This window comes from Vigna umbellata, chromosome 3, assembly GCF_029865625.1.
Source record: "Vigna umbellata cultivar VRB3 chromosome 3, Vumbellata_1.0, whole genome shotgun sequence".
NCBI lineage: Eukaryota > Viridiplantae > Streptophyta > Magnoliopsida > Fabales > Fabaceae > Vigna > Vigna umbellata.
In genome coordinates this window covers 4,460,768-4,475,465 of record NC_142167.1, presented here as the reverse complement: position 1 = coordinate 4,475,465, position 14,698 = coordinate 4,460,768, and the positions used below count along the sequence as shown (strand labels likewise).

Below are 14,698 nucleotides of genomic sequence, written 5' to 3'. Positions count from 1 at the left end.
TTTTGAGATATAAGATGTAGAAGAGGATGAGAATGAGGATGATCATGTAGATGAGGCTGAGGATGAGGCTGGAGATGATGGTCAGGATGAAGATGTAGATGAGTCTGTGAGTGAAGAAAGTCTAGTTGATGTCACCATTGAGTGTGACATTGGTACTTCGAAAGGAAATGTAAGGGAAGAACAACCTTTCAGTCCAGTAGGTGAGTCTTCAAGGACAACTGATAATGAATCTATGCATGATGTTCATGGCTTGTCTAACATTGAGTGGGTGTCAAATGAGTTCGATAATGGTCCAAATAGTGACGAGGATGATGATTCCATTTGTAGAACTTTGTTTCCCACATTTAGCATGCCTAAAAGTTTGACGGATTATAAATGGGAAGTAAGAACCTATTTCACTGAGAAAAAGGAATTCACAGACGCCATTAGGACTTATGCACTGAGTAATGGTAGAAATTTGAAATTCATGAATAATAACAAGAAGAGGGTTGCTGTAAAATGTTTGGGGGTAAGGGGAAATGCAAATGGTATGCTTATTGTGCCTATAGGTATGGTGTGAAGTCATGGCAACTAAGAAAAGTGATTGATGATCACAACTGTAGTACAAATTTCAATGTGAAGTTGATGACTTCTAAGTGGTTGAGTCAAAGGATGGAAACATCTGTCAGAGAGAACCCTAATATGAAGGTCATGGACATTAGGGACAAAGTAAGTAGGAAATGGAATGTAGGAATCTCTAGAAATATGACTTTTAGGGCAAAAGCCATGGCAAAAGATAATATTGAGGGGTCATTCAATGAACAATATAGAAGAATCTATGATTATGGTCATGAGCTTCTCAGAGCAAATCCAGGTTCAACAGTCAAAATAAAGGTTGAAAATAGTAATGATGAGTGTATATTCAATAGAATTTATGTATGCTTGAAAGCATGCAAAGATAACTTCATTAGTTGTAGACCCATCATTGGGTTGGATGGATGCTTTTTGAAAGGCAAGTATGGAGGGGAGTTACTAACAGCAGTTGGAAGAGATGGAAATGAACAAATTTTGCCCATTGCATATGCTGTTGTTGAGGTAGAAAACAAAGACTCGTGGACTTGGTTCTTGAAGCTTCTCATTGCAGACCTTGGTGGGGAAGTTGTTTGTGGAGCATGTACATTTATTTCAGACCAACAAAAGGTCAATAACTGAAAAGAAATGTTAATTACAACCTACTTCAGAAATAACTCAGCTAACTTCAATATTTTAAATTGTAGGTCTTCTGCCAGATATTCAAGATCTTCTACTTGGTGTAGAGCAAAGATTTTGCGTTAGACATTTGTATTCTAACTTCAGAAAGAAATATCCTGGAAAAGACTTTAAACGTCTGATGTGGAGGGCAGACCTTAAACGTCTGATGTGGAGGGCAGCAACAACCACATATCCACAACTATGGGAGGCTGAAATGAGGAAAATTAAAGAGATCAATGTAGAGGCATTTAAATACTTGATTGTAATTCCACCTAGGTATGTATTCACTTATCTCCAAACGTTATTGTTATTTTATTGTTATATTTACTTTGACAGTTATATTTACTGACATTTAAATCTCTCAGGTTTTGGTCAAGATCTAGATTCACCCCTAGATCACAATTTGACACTCTTATCAACAACATGTGTTAGGGCTTCAACAGTGTGCTAGTTCGTACTAGGTGTAAGCCAATTATCACTATGTTAGAAGACATTAGGGTTTACATCATGAAGAGACACTAGTGCAGAAAGGGCTTTAGACGTTTGTTATTTTGGCCTTTTAACATCAGATATGCATCCGACGTCTTTATGGGTGACGTTAATAAGACGTCAGGCAGTGTATACTCGATGTATATGTAGACGTCGGAGGTGGCATACACAACGTCAATATAGACGTAGGAATGGATATATCCAACGTCTATAGAGACGTCGGATGTAGGAATATCGGACGTCTATAGGCCCTGAAACGTTTTGTTCACTATAACTCATTGGACGTCGGTGTGTGCATTGACAGACGTCTATAGACGTCAGGCAATACATTAACCAACGTCTATTCGGTGTTTTTTTTTAAAAAAATTGATTTGTTTTTGCAATAAAAGCACACCTGAAAAACTGAAAATTGTCCCAGAACAATATACTATAATATATATATATATATATATGTGTGTGTGTGTGTGTGTGTGTGTGTGTGTGTGTGTGTGTGTTTGTGTGTGTGTGTGTGTGTGTGTGTGTGTGTGTGTTTCATATAAAGAAAGTTCTACTTAATGTAAAAAACAATCCAATACCAAAACTATAAAAATATAAACTTAAACTAAACTAATGTTCAACAAGAAATATAAGTGATCCTAGCTCCATCTTTGCAGAAGATAAGTTGTCCACTCCTGCCTTATCTGCCTAATTGTGTCCTCTGGTATAGGAGATGTACTCTTGAAGCATTGCAAAATGAAGAAAGATTCATTATGGTTTCATATATGTTTAAAGATGAATTTGATTTGTAATGTATTCAAGGTATGCATCATTACTTCATTCCAATCATCTGTGATGACAACTCGAATGATGGTCTTAATCCAACACATGACATAGAAGCCACATTCTCATGAATCTAGCTGCTGGTTACACTAAAATGACAAACTAAATAGTCAAGAATTTAGATCATTCAATAACATAGAAAATGAATTAGAAGTATAAATGACTTACCACCTTTGGATACAAAATTTGAACTAGTTGACCTCGAGATTTACCAATAACTCTATTTAGATTGAAAACACAAAGTAAAATTAATATAACTATATTTATCATAAAAGTTTAAGGTGAACATCAAATTCAAAGTCATTAAGGGTGTAGAAACACTTACCCTTGAAGCATGGTTCTTAAGTCAGTTTTCATCTTCCTCTGCAGCGAACAAAACCATATAATTTTACATTGTTTGGGAATGATGACCATCAACTGCCAGTGCGACCTATCACGAATCACAAATAGTTAGTTAACTAATTAAGTAAACTTTAATGAACTTTTACATATAACAACACCTACCCATCAATGTATGGCACAAGGTATACGTCTCTTTTTGACTCATCCATCCATGTTTGCAAATAATGTTGTTTGCTTTGAAGTGTGTTACCAAAAGGTTGAATGGTCTGAGGTTCAACAAATTCATACATGGAAGACCGTCCTTGGTCTACAACGATTGTGTCCATGTACCTAAAACAACAAAGTTAAGTTGTTAGAATATAGGAATCTAAATAAAACTATTATGGAAGAAAAAATTAACTATCTTACTTGCACCACAGTTGAATGATGGAAATATTCAACATCATGTCTCCCCCAATTACCTCCAATGCATCAGTCAATGTGATATATACTAGCACATGGGGTGGGGGAGACCAAATACTCTCAAATCCTAGTATAGTTCTAATGGTGCTCTCTTCAACCTGGGTAACCTTGTCATTAGCTTTGATAGAGGATCATCCTCCGCTTCAGCCATGTCACCATCTTCATGTATGACTGTATCATAAATCGGCTGCTTCTAAGGACGTGTGAACTGAAGATAAGAATTTCAAAGTTATCAACAAATATTTTTAAATTTAACATAGAAATACTAATAACAAAGACATTATACCTATGGATTAGCGATGTGTGACATGATCAATGCTCTAGGCCAGACTATAAATGATCCTATGGCCTCCCCACAAAATGAATTTCTGGAGTGGGTACATGCACCTGAACCTGGGGATCCCGAACCTCGTCAATCGTCACACGCATGTAGTGGGGTAATATGGGAACACCGTGAATAGTCTGCCCTCCCTCAAGCACTCGTCTGACAACCACAATGCGTGGGGGATCCCCATCAACCAACAGCTCATATTGACCGCTATACTGACTAGGTTCTACAGCAGATCATGATCCTCTAGTGCTGACACGAGGTAGTGTGGGAGCTTCAGCGGGCCCCATGGTGCCCTGCGTCATGGAATGCAGCTTCTCTTCAAGCGCTCTTTGTATTTCTTTTTGTTCTTGTAGCTGCTTCATGAATCGTTGCTCCATTGATCTCATGCTTTGGTTGAGTCTTTCCTCCCACTGAAGATTTATCTGCCTTAGTGCCTCCTGACTCATTGATTGAGTTTTTTTCTGTGTAGGGCCAAAGTAGTCACGAAGACCAATCGCCCCAGGAACTCCACGTACACGTCCTGGCTGCTCGGGCTTTCCAATGGTCGTTGTTAGAATGTCGTCCCTACCTTGGACAGCAAATGTCCAATCAGACAATTCAAAATTTAATACAAACGATTAAAAGATTAATCGTTTGTGTTAAATTTGAAACGGGAACTAAGTTTCACTCAATGATTTGATACTTATAATCTAACATGGCAATTATAATAACACAACTATCACATGCATATTCAAACCAATAACACATGCATACTTAATCGTCAAAAACATGCATACGCAAAAGCCAATAACATGCATACACAAAAGCCAATAACATGCATACAACAAAAGTTATCAATAAAGAAGTTAACCTTTTTAGCAGATTAAAAAAGCAATGCAGGGAAATGGAGTAACGTAGGCCCAAAAACGTAGGCTAAAAAGAGTCAAAAGCGCCGCTCAAGCACAAGCCAGAAACTACACCAAAACGTAACGAGAATGAATTTTAATCGGTTCAAATGGAAGATATTTCAACAAAGAGTAATTTAATCGAAGTAAAAGTAAATTTAAACGGTCCAAAAGAGAGGAAACGCACCTGCACATGCATTGTCTCAGAGAGAAAACGCGGGGAAGACGATGAACAGTGAGAGTAACTCCTCGCGGGTTTATGTTTTGCATAATAAATGGCTATAGACGTCGGGGCCCTAACTAATATGACGTCTTTCTGATTTAAAAATTCATATTCGCGGGGATTATAGGCGTCGGTTTAGAGGGGCCCCGACGTCTAAGTGAACGTTTCAGCTACCCTGTCATTCATCTAGACGTCCGATAGAAGGGCCCCGACGTCTATAATATTATAGACGTCGGGGCCCTTCCTATCGCCTAGATGGCTGAAAAAATAACTTCTCACCTACCCTATCAGTCATATAGACGTCCGTTAGGAGGGGCACCGACGTCTATAATATTATAGACGTTGGGGCCCCACCTAACCAACGTTTATAAGTTATTTTTTCAGTCATCTAAACGTCCGTTAGGAGGGGCCCTGACGTCTATAATATTATAGACGTCGGTGCCCCTCCTAACGGACGTCTATATGCCCGCTTATTTACGAAAATGCCACCGGTCAATAATTTACGTTGCTTGTTTGGGGGACCGACGTCTGCGGGGTGACGTTAAAGGCTAATTCTGCACTAGTGAGATGAGCTACGAACAGGACAAAGATGGCATTATATCAAGGTTCTGTGTCCCGTAAGGTTCTGAACAAATTTCAAAAGTAGTCATGGTTAACCAGATATTGGTTACCAAGGTAACTTTAAACCTACAATTAATTTGTGTTCATCATTAAGAAGAGCTTGTTCATCATTAATTTGTGTTGTCATTTTGTACTCATGATAGATGGTCATCACATCAATTATTTGAAGTCCTACACATTTCACAATTTGGGGAGCAATTTGTTGTGAATATGGAAAATAAGGAGTGAAGTTGTAGAAAGTGGTTAATTACTAGCATTCCTTGCACTCACGCCATAACCGCAATGAAATTCTTGAATTTAAATGCAGAAGACTACATTGGCCATTGGTTTAGGAAGTCTACTTATGAAGAGACCTACAACACCATCATTTATCCTATTAATGGTCAACTTGTCTCGGACATAACTTCATATTAAGATGTATTACCCCCAAAGAAGAGGACAATGCCAGGAAGACCCAAGAAAAAACGAAGACTAAAGGCTTGGGAGTTGGTGAAGAATGAATTAACAACATCACACGTGGCAAGGTAATTACACAACAGAACACCAATCTAATTTAATACACAATGCCTCGTCAACTAAAATAAATTACAACTCAACACAGACAAACGACGTTACTGATAAATTAACGGAGATGGCTTAATTGACTCATTTTAACAAGTTTATTGACCTGATTGAGACTGAAAAAAAAATGATGACCCACTTGAGATTGACACACAAATACGAGGACCAAATGAGGGTTTAAACCAATATTTAATATACTTCACACATTTTACAAAATTAATTAAAACAATTATAATTAGTTTTTTATTTACTCCTTCCACACTTTTTAACCCAAAAAACACAATCATAATAAATTATCTTAATATAAATAAATAAAAATATATATATATTTTTTACGGGTCTTACACTTTAGAATATATAGAATAATCAAGCATGATTCCCTCATCACTCTTAAAAAATTTTCCTTAACATCCAGGATGAAACATTGACATCCAAATGGATAAAGTATGAAATGTTGGGTTTCCTGTTCTTCCATAATTCATATGGAGTTTTGCATAAGATAGGCGTTATACAAATTCTATTATGAAGATAGCATGTTGTATTGACGGCTTCTGCCCATAAGTGTTTGGGAGTATTAAAATCATTTAACATGATTTTGATCATTTATTGTAAAATCTATTTTTCCTCCCAATGACCCCATTTTGTTCTAGTGTCCTTGGAGTTGAGAGATTTTTTTATTAATGTCAAAGTTTTCGCGAAATTTTTGAAAAAAATCATTTTCAAATTCTCCACCATGATCACTTCTGATTGACACAATCTTACAGCCTTTTTCATTTTCCATCTTCTTAGAGAGTTTATAAAAAGCATCAAAATGCTTCATCCTTATGGACTAAGAACATACCCCATGTCCATCTAGAAAAGTCATTGACTACCACGAGTCCATAGCGTTTACCACTTACAGACGCGATTCTTGTAGGTCCAAATAAATCTATATGAAGCAGCTCAAGAGGACTTTCAATAGAAACCACATTTTTTCTTTAATGCAAGTACTACAAAAGATTGTATCATTGAATGATATTTTAGGCAACCATCTACTAGGTCATGACATTGAATCTTTGAGATTAATCTCATATTTGCATGTCCACATTTGCTATGCCATAAGATTGCCTCATCTCTTATAGATACTAAACATGAAATGCTTTGAGCAGCAAATTAATTTAGATCTATTTTGTACAAGATACCTTGTCTACTAGTAAAAAATACTAATAGACCTTGGTCATTTAAGACTTTGCATTGACCTTTTTCAAAAATAACATAGTATCCGATATCACACAATTGACTTATGCTAAGCATATTATGTTTTAGGTCATCTACTAACAAAACATTATCAATAGAGGGGGAAGAACTTAAACCTATCCTCCCAACTCCTATTATCTTGTCTCTTTGATTTCCTCTGATCCTCCTTTCTTGTTCCAAGGCTTTGGAACATAGACTTTTCTCCTGTCATGTGTTGTGAGCACCCACTGTCCAGATATCATGATAGGGGTTTCCTTATGGTGATCAAGCATGCTACGAGAGAAGTAATTATATCTTGAGGTACCCACATTGCATTGGGTCTTATTTTGTTAATCTTGGGCATCTTTTTCTTTTCAGAAGTTGATGCATAACTTGGGTTTTTCTCTTTAGTGTTGACAAAATAAGCAGTTTTAGGTTTAGATGTACAATGAGTATTATTGCCTTTGAAACCTAAACCTTGTTTATCATATGGGTGCTTACAACCCTTGATTAGAAGTTATAAATGTTCGTTATTTTCACGTTTAAGAAGCTCGACACACTTAATATCTTCAACAATAGTTTTATTTTCCACCAACTTTTCATCTTTTTAAAACAAGATTTTCATTTTCTCTTTTTAAAACGATTAGCTTCCCTTCCAATTGACTAATTATTTTTTGTAAAGACTTTTTGGAGGGAGGGTCCCATTGGCGTGCATCCAGTAGGAATTGAACCTACGAATTCGCCAATTATGAGTTGGGCGCTTTAACCATTCAGCCATGGATGCTTAGCGGGAATCCTCGTACATGGTGAATAACCAAATTCCAATTGAAGTGAAATCTTTCGGATAAATCAATGCAATTAGGAGGATTCGATGAAAGGACATCAATTCAAATCCTGGATTTTCGAATTGAGAGAGATATTGAGAGAAATCAAGAATTCTCGCTATTTCTTAGATTCATGGACCCAATTAAATTCAGCGGGATTTTTCATTCATATTTTTTTCCATCAAGAGATATTTCACGATCAAGTATGTAGTACTCTTTGTAGTAGCGGTCCTTATACATTATCATTTCATTTTTCAAAATATTACTTTCTTTTGAAAGAAAATTGTTTTGTTTTCACATTTTAAACTGTAATTTAGAAAAGTTCACCTCTGAAAGACTTTTATACGACTCTTTTCAGGGTTTCGATGAAAACTAGGTTATTATCTTTCAAACAAAAGCCTTGAGGAATATGTTTGACTAATTAAGAGATTCTTTCCCTTATAAATGATTCGTATTTAATTTTAAGTGACACCACCCGCCTTATATATTATTTTCATAGAGATTTATATATATATATATATATATATATATATATATATATATATATATATATCCACTAAATTAAATTGAGAAAAGTAAAATTAGTTATTATATTTTATACGCGCATAATTTGTTTTAATATGAATTAAGCATAAAACTAAAAATCTCTAATCCATAGCTTAAAACTAAAATAAATTATAAGAATTTAAACTAAAATATCTTATCGAATTCAGAATAAATGTTTTAAAAAAAATAGAAATTATCTTAACAAAACCAACCAAAAGTAGCAAAATAAATCCTACCAAAATTACTAATTCAAACTATGAACCAAACCTACAAGAAATGGCAAAATAAACCCTAACAAAAATTAATAAATAAAAAGAAAAAAAGATGTAGGAACATTTGAATGCATAAGCCTATGGAAAAATTAACGGCCAATGCCAGAATATTAGCTCCAAATCGTTGTCGGCAACGTACAGCACTGATAGCGTCATGGATTAGGCGAATCAGAGACTCTAATTTGTTGCCTTGTTTCGTTTTCCACCAAAAATTCAAATCAATACAATAAACAAAGCATTGAAAATCGTTTGAAAACAAAACTTTTGAAAAAGAAAAGGCTCAGAGAAAATAGATGGCATCAACAAGCTCAATTAAGCTTTCACAGTTTGATGGTATATAAAATAGTCATCACTGCCTCAAAACTGATGAAATCAACGAACAATTAAAACTTTGAACAAGAAAATCGCAAGGATTATAAGGAAAAGACGCGCTTCGGAATACGAATATGCGAAAAACTGAAAGCTGTGATCTGAACTGTTGAAGGGTGGAGATGATGGGGGGATTAAATAGGTAGTGAGGTTGGCGAACGAAGAGAATAACGGTGAAACCCTAATTTCTAGTGTGATGGAAATTACATTATGGGTCCTTCCGCTATTTTGGGCCACATAATAGGCCCTCTTTTTCCGGCCCGCACAGTCCCTACGCAATTACTTGCTCACTCCACTAACTTATTTCAACCATTTTCGCCTTTATAATCGGTTAAATCTTAAAGTTACATATGAGTTTATTGTTTCATTCAGTCGTTTTTTTGTGTTTATTATGGCTAATCACCTATAAGTTTTTGCATTAGAGTATTTTTTATCCCTCTTGATGTTAAAACACTTAAAATGCTTCCAAATAATGATGGGAAGTTTGAGGCAAAACTAACTAATTTTGGATTGGTTGATTCACTCATTCATTTTTTTTATTGTCATTAGTGATTATGTATGTTGATTCGCAAAATTTTATATATGTTTTAATTTTTTTATATTAAACAAACTCAAATAGACCCCTAATGATATTAGGATGGTTGATACAATGAGTATTTTTTACATTTTTAAATGAATTTTCAATGATAACAGGAAGATTTAGGGGTTAAATTAACCCAACTTGAATGAGTTGATCCAGTAATTTTTTGTCTTGGCTAGTTAGTTTTGTTTTATGAGTTACAAAAATTTGATCCCTACTTATGTTGGGAAGGTTTAGATGACAAAATCTAACTCATTTCGAGTGAATTGATCTCATGAATCATTTTTTGTTTTTGTCGCAAAAAGTCACTTTTTGTGTCATAAGTCACCAAAATTTTATACTTAGTGTTTCTAGCCCTCTTCATGTTAAATAACATTAAATATACTCACAATATTATTGAAAAAGAGTGAAGTCAAATTCAATGCATCTTGAATCGATTCACTAAGTGGTATTTTTGTGCTTTTAGTAGTCTTGATGTTAAAGAACTTCAAATGGACTTTTAATTATATTAGAAAAGTTTGGAGTTAAAACTTACCCATCTTAAATAGGTTGATCCAATTATCATTTTTTGTGTTTGTCATGACTAGTTGGTTTTGGTATCACGAAAAAGAAACATATGCATTCAAGTATTTTTAGGCCTCTTGATGCAAAACAAGTTCAAACGTAAATGATACTGCCACAAAAACAACCCATCTTGAAGTTGTTTTCAATTTTTTAAATGTGCCCTTTTAAAACAAAAATTTATCAAAGTTCAATTATGTGACCAATGATAATGAAACTTTGCGGGTACATTTGTTATATTACTATGTAATAGTCTAATTAATAATTCAAAATTTGTTTTCCAGATAATCCTTTTTTTTTTCAAGTTTAAACATTTCGATCTTTTAAAAAATAAATATTTCCCTTTAAAAATAAATTATAGTTTTATGGAACAAAAATATATAAAACATCTCATAAAAAATAGTAATTTAGATTTATGCTTGCTCAATAAAATTGATATGTTCTTACAAATTTGACAATGACATGTTAGTCTATTACAGGTGAAATGCTCTTCAAGCCAACTACACCAACAATTGGTTAGAGAATAGTGCCATGAAGTTTAACTCCTTGTGTGTTTTATTCTCTTATTTGTTGGTGTAGTACACATTTGTGTGACAATGGGTGATTGATCGACTTGGCCTTAAACATGGTCAAAATTTATTGACTTTATCAAATCTCACACATCCAGTTAGTTAGTATTAAACCTAACTCTAGAAAACTTCTAAACTTCATTATGTGGCTTGTTTTAGCATTGATGATACACAAACAAGGCTCAATAGAGGTTGACTCTATTTCCTTTCAAGTTTCTAAGAACCCTATGTAGCATTGTTCTAGTTGAGTTGTTGGATAAGTTATGACATTGAATAGGGTTCTAACCTTGTTAACCATTAGGGGAAGCTTCACACAAAAATACATGGGTTTGGAGTCATAGTCAATTCGAATTGACCAGGCAATCATATAGTTTGGGTTTGCTCTAACAATACATAATTGTCCTAAGCTTATAAGCCTGCAGAGTGTAACATCCCAATTCAGAGTGTCACGAGTTCTTACAAAAATGGAACAATGCAAAACTTTCTTATAGCACTAAAACATACTTTTAAAAAACTCAATATTTAAATATGTGGAAACAAGTCAAAACGTAATAGCTCCAAAAGCAATGTCAAAACTCAATATTTAAATTTGCACACACCCAAATCCTGCAAAACTTGCATCACACATTAGTTCAAAGCTGAAATTTTAATCTGGTGGTATGATGACACATGTAGAGCTCATTTTTTGCTTGAGCTGCTAAAAAGCCATGAGACAATTTTGATCAAAACTGAATTTGGTGTCCTTGACCAGCAGATTGCTTAGAGGTTTGACAACTTTGGCAAAATCTTTTATGAATCTTCAATAAAAAGCAGTGTAGCTCAGGAAACTTCGCACCCTTTTGACATTAATAGGCGGAGAAAGTTTGGAAATGACCTCATGATAACGGTTGATTTTAAGCGTTTTTGTGTATATATTTTGATGAATAAATCAACTCCTTCATAACTTTTACCTTGTTTTATCCTCAAGTTTAGTGTGTTTTCTAGTTTTCTTATGTTTTAGTTAGTTTATGCTTGTTTTTACCTCCAATCTCTCTATTTGAGTGTGTCAAATAAATGAATAGGAAATAATTTTAATGGAGGAAAGCAAGCAATAACTCAAGGGAACATGTTTTGGGAAAATAAAAGATCAATTTGAAGCAAATACCCATGTTGGACACCTTTGGAATTGCACAAGAACTTGAATTTTAGAGTGTTGTCAAAACTGCCTATAGTTGTGCGCCAGCTGAGCACTAGCTCTCTCGAATGTTGTCGTGAGGCTCCAGCTGAGCGCCAGCCCTCTGAAATGCCACGGTTGGGCTGCAGCTAAAGTGTAGCTGAGCGGTGACGACGCTGACTTTTCAAAATGGGTTATTTAAGCATGGTTCTCGCGATTTTTTGGGCGTTCTTCTCCTCCTACACTTCATTCTTCACCTAGAGAGATTGGGAGAGGCCCTTGGAGGATGTTTGGGGTGTTGGGAAGCTCTCCCTCTCCTCCTTAGGTCTTTAAGCTTCATCAGTGGTGATTTTGCCCCTTTTGGGTTGAGGAAGAAGATGAGTCACGAATTGGAGATGAAATTGCAAAGGGGAGGCGCAAATGGAGCATGGAGCAACTGCTAAGAACCTTGGGAAAGGTTGTGCATCTTCTCTTTGGTTCCAATTTCTTCCCTATCTCTTCAATTTTGTAGAACCCTAAGTTCTCCACCATGGAGGATTTTTCTATTTGTTGAGATTAGTTGTAAAACATGGAATTCTTATGTATTTTGTGATGCTAATGATATATGCTTTTCTATTTCATGTTAGTGTTCAATTTCTATGCTTAATGCTTGCTTTGGATTGATCACCCATGCATGATTTTTGGTTCTTGATGTATTGAGAAATATGATTTTAACCTAGAATTGAAATTGAATACCTATTGGATGGAATTGAGATGTTTGTGAATGCATGAGAATGAAATGGATGAATTCTAGTCTTGACAAATTGTAAATACACTATGTTAAATTCCTTGCACACCAATTGTTCGATAAAATACCAAAAAGAGTTTCTTGTATTGTTTTGTGCATTTTGATGTCTCATTGAGTTATAAAAGGAAGAATTGTCATGTGTTGCACAAGTCTCTTGGGAGAGAACGATATTTATCACTTGCTACGATGCGACCAATACACTTGTCGTTGGTTTTGCAGCCAACACCTCCACCTTTATGGGATCCACTTCAATGCCTTTTTCAGAAATCTTGTAGGCAAGAGTAATACCTTCTTTAACCATAAAATGACATTTTTTTCTAATTAAGCACCAAGTTTGTTTCTATGCACCTTCTTAGAATAATATTGAGGTTTTTCAAGCATGCATCAAATGATTCACCATAGACAAAGTAATCATCCATGAAGACTAATGATTTTCTCAATCAAATTAGAAAAAAATAGTTAACATGCACCTTTGAAACGTGGTTGGAGCATTACAAAGTCTAAAAGGCATTTTCCTGTATTTAAAGATAACAAAAAGACATGTAAATGTTATCTTTTCTTGGTCTTGATGATGCATGGCTATTTGATTATAGCTTGAGTATCAATCAAGTAAGCAATGATATTCTTGTACAACTAATCTCTCTAGCATTTGATATATGAATGGAAGTGGAAAATGGTAATTCCTTGTAGCTTGATTGGGTTTTTTGTAATCAATGCACATCCTCTATCTAGTGACAGTTCTGGAAAAAATTAATTCATTCTTCTTGTAACACTCCAATTTAGGATGCCACGAGTAAAGTATAAAACATTCTTGTGGAACTTTAAAATCGGATAACATCTCGAAAACTAACATAATAAAAATCTTAATTTATTTAACATCAATTGAATAAAAATATAAACAAAAGTATAAAACGCTTTATTGAAAACACAAACGTCGAAACCCCCTACAATAGTTATTAAGTGTTGATTTGCAAAAGAATTTAAAAACGCTATTCAACGCCAACCCCAACCCCAACCCCCTTCCCCCTTCCTCACTCTAGTACAAAAATCGCGTACAGCGTCGAATATTTTGGGCTTTTAATGGCGAATTTGCGAACGACGTCATATCAGAAGACGTTAAATTGATATCGAATTTAAAAATTTTGACGTTAAATTAACGTCGAATTTTGTCAATATACAACGTTAACTTAACGTCAAATTTTGTTAATATATGATGTTAATTAATTTTTTTTGTTTTTTTAATTAATTGTGCTCTTTTTTTATAACTCTACAAGACCTGAAAAGCAGAAAAACAAAAAATTTCAATTTTTGGTATTTTATAAAGCAAGAACTATGAATGTAGTATCAACAACAAACAAGTTCAACAAAGAAAACAACAAACAAGTTCAACAAATAAGTTCTTCAAAACGAAAATGAAAACTAATCTTCAAAAGGTGGGTTGGAATAAAGTGTCATCACCGGTGACAGAGAAAGCAGAATGCGCCTATGAAAGAAAAGAGCACGAAAATAACAGGTCAAAACAAATGAAAATCATACATAAAATGCATTTGTATCAAATGAAAGAAAGATTACATGTGATGGTCGTCAAACTTCGTTCGAGAAAGGTTTGAGAAGAAAATAGGGTCTCGCGCGCTAAGATAAAGTTAATGAATTTTCAATCTTCCGCTCAAATTGATGTCTAATGCTGGGGCATTTGATGTTTTATATCCTTTTACGTCGAATTACAATTCTAAACGACGTTTAATAATTGTATTACAAAAATGTCACCAGTCATTTTTAACGTTAGTTATTCAGTGGTTGAACGTTGAACGCGTGACATTGTACGTTGTTTTTGTACTAGTGTCACCTTTTCTAGTGTTT

At 34.7% G+C, this 14,698-nt stretch overlaps 2 non-coding genes and 1 pseudogene across 2 annotated transcripts; 1 reads left to right on the top strand and 2 right to left on the bottom strand.

The window, feature by feature from the left end:
* The first annotated feature begins 621 nt into the window (after positions 1-621).
* On the top strand, positions 622-1,662 carry LOC148201453 (uncharacterized; annotated as a pseudogene).
* Positions 1,663-7,887: 6,225 nt separating this feature from the next.
* On the bottom strand, positions 7,888-7,961 carry TRNAM-CAU (transfer RNA methionine (anticodon CAU)). The gene has a single exon. It is a non-coding gene; the product is annotated as a tRNA-Met (tRNA).
* Positions 7,962-9,095: 1,134 nt separating this feature from the next.
* Positions 9,096-9,177, bottom strand: LOC124838700 (small nucleolar RNA snoR116). Its single transcript, XR_007028864.1, has one exon. It is a non-coding gene; the product is annotated as a small nucleolar RNA snoR116 (small nucleolar RNA).
* Positions 9,178-14,698: the final 5,521 nt, after the last annotated feature.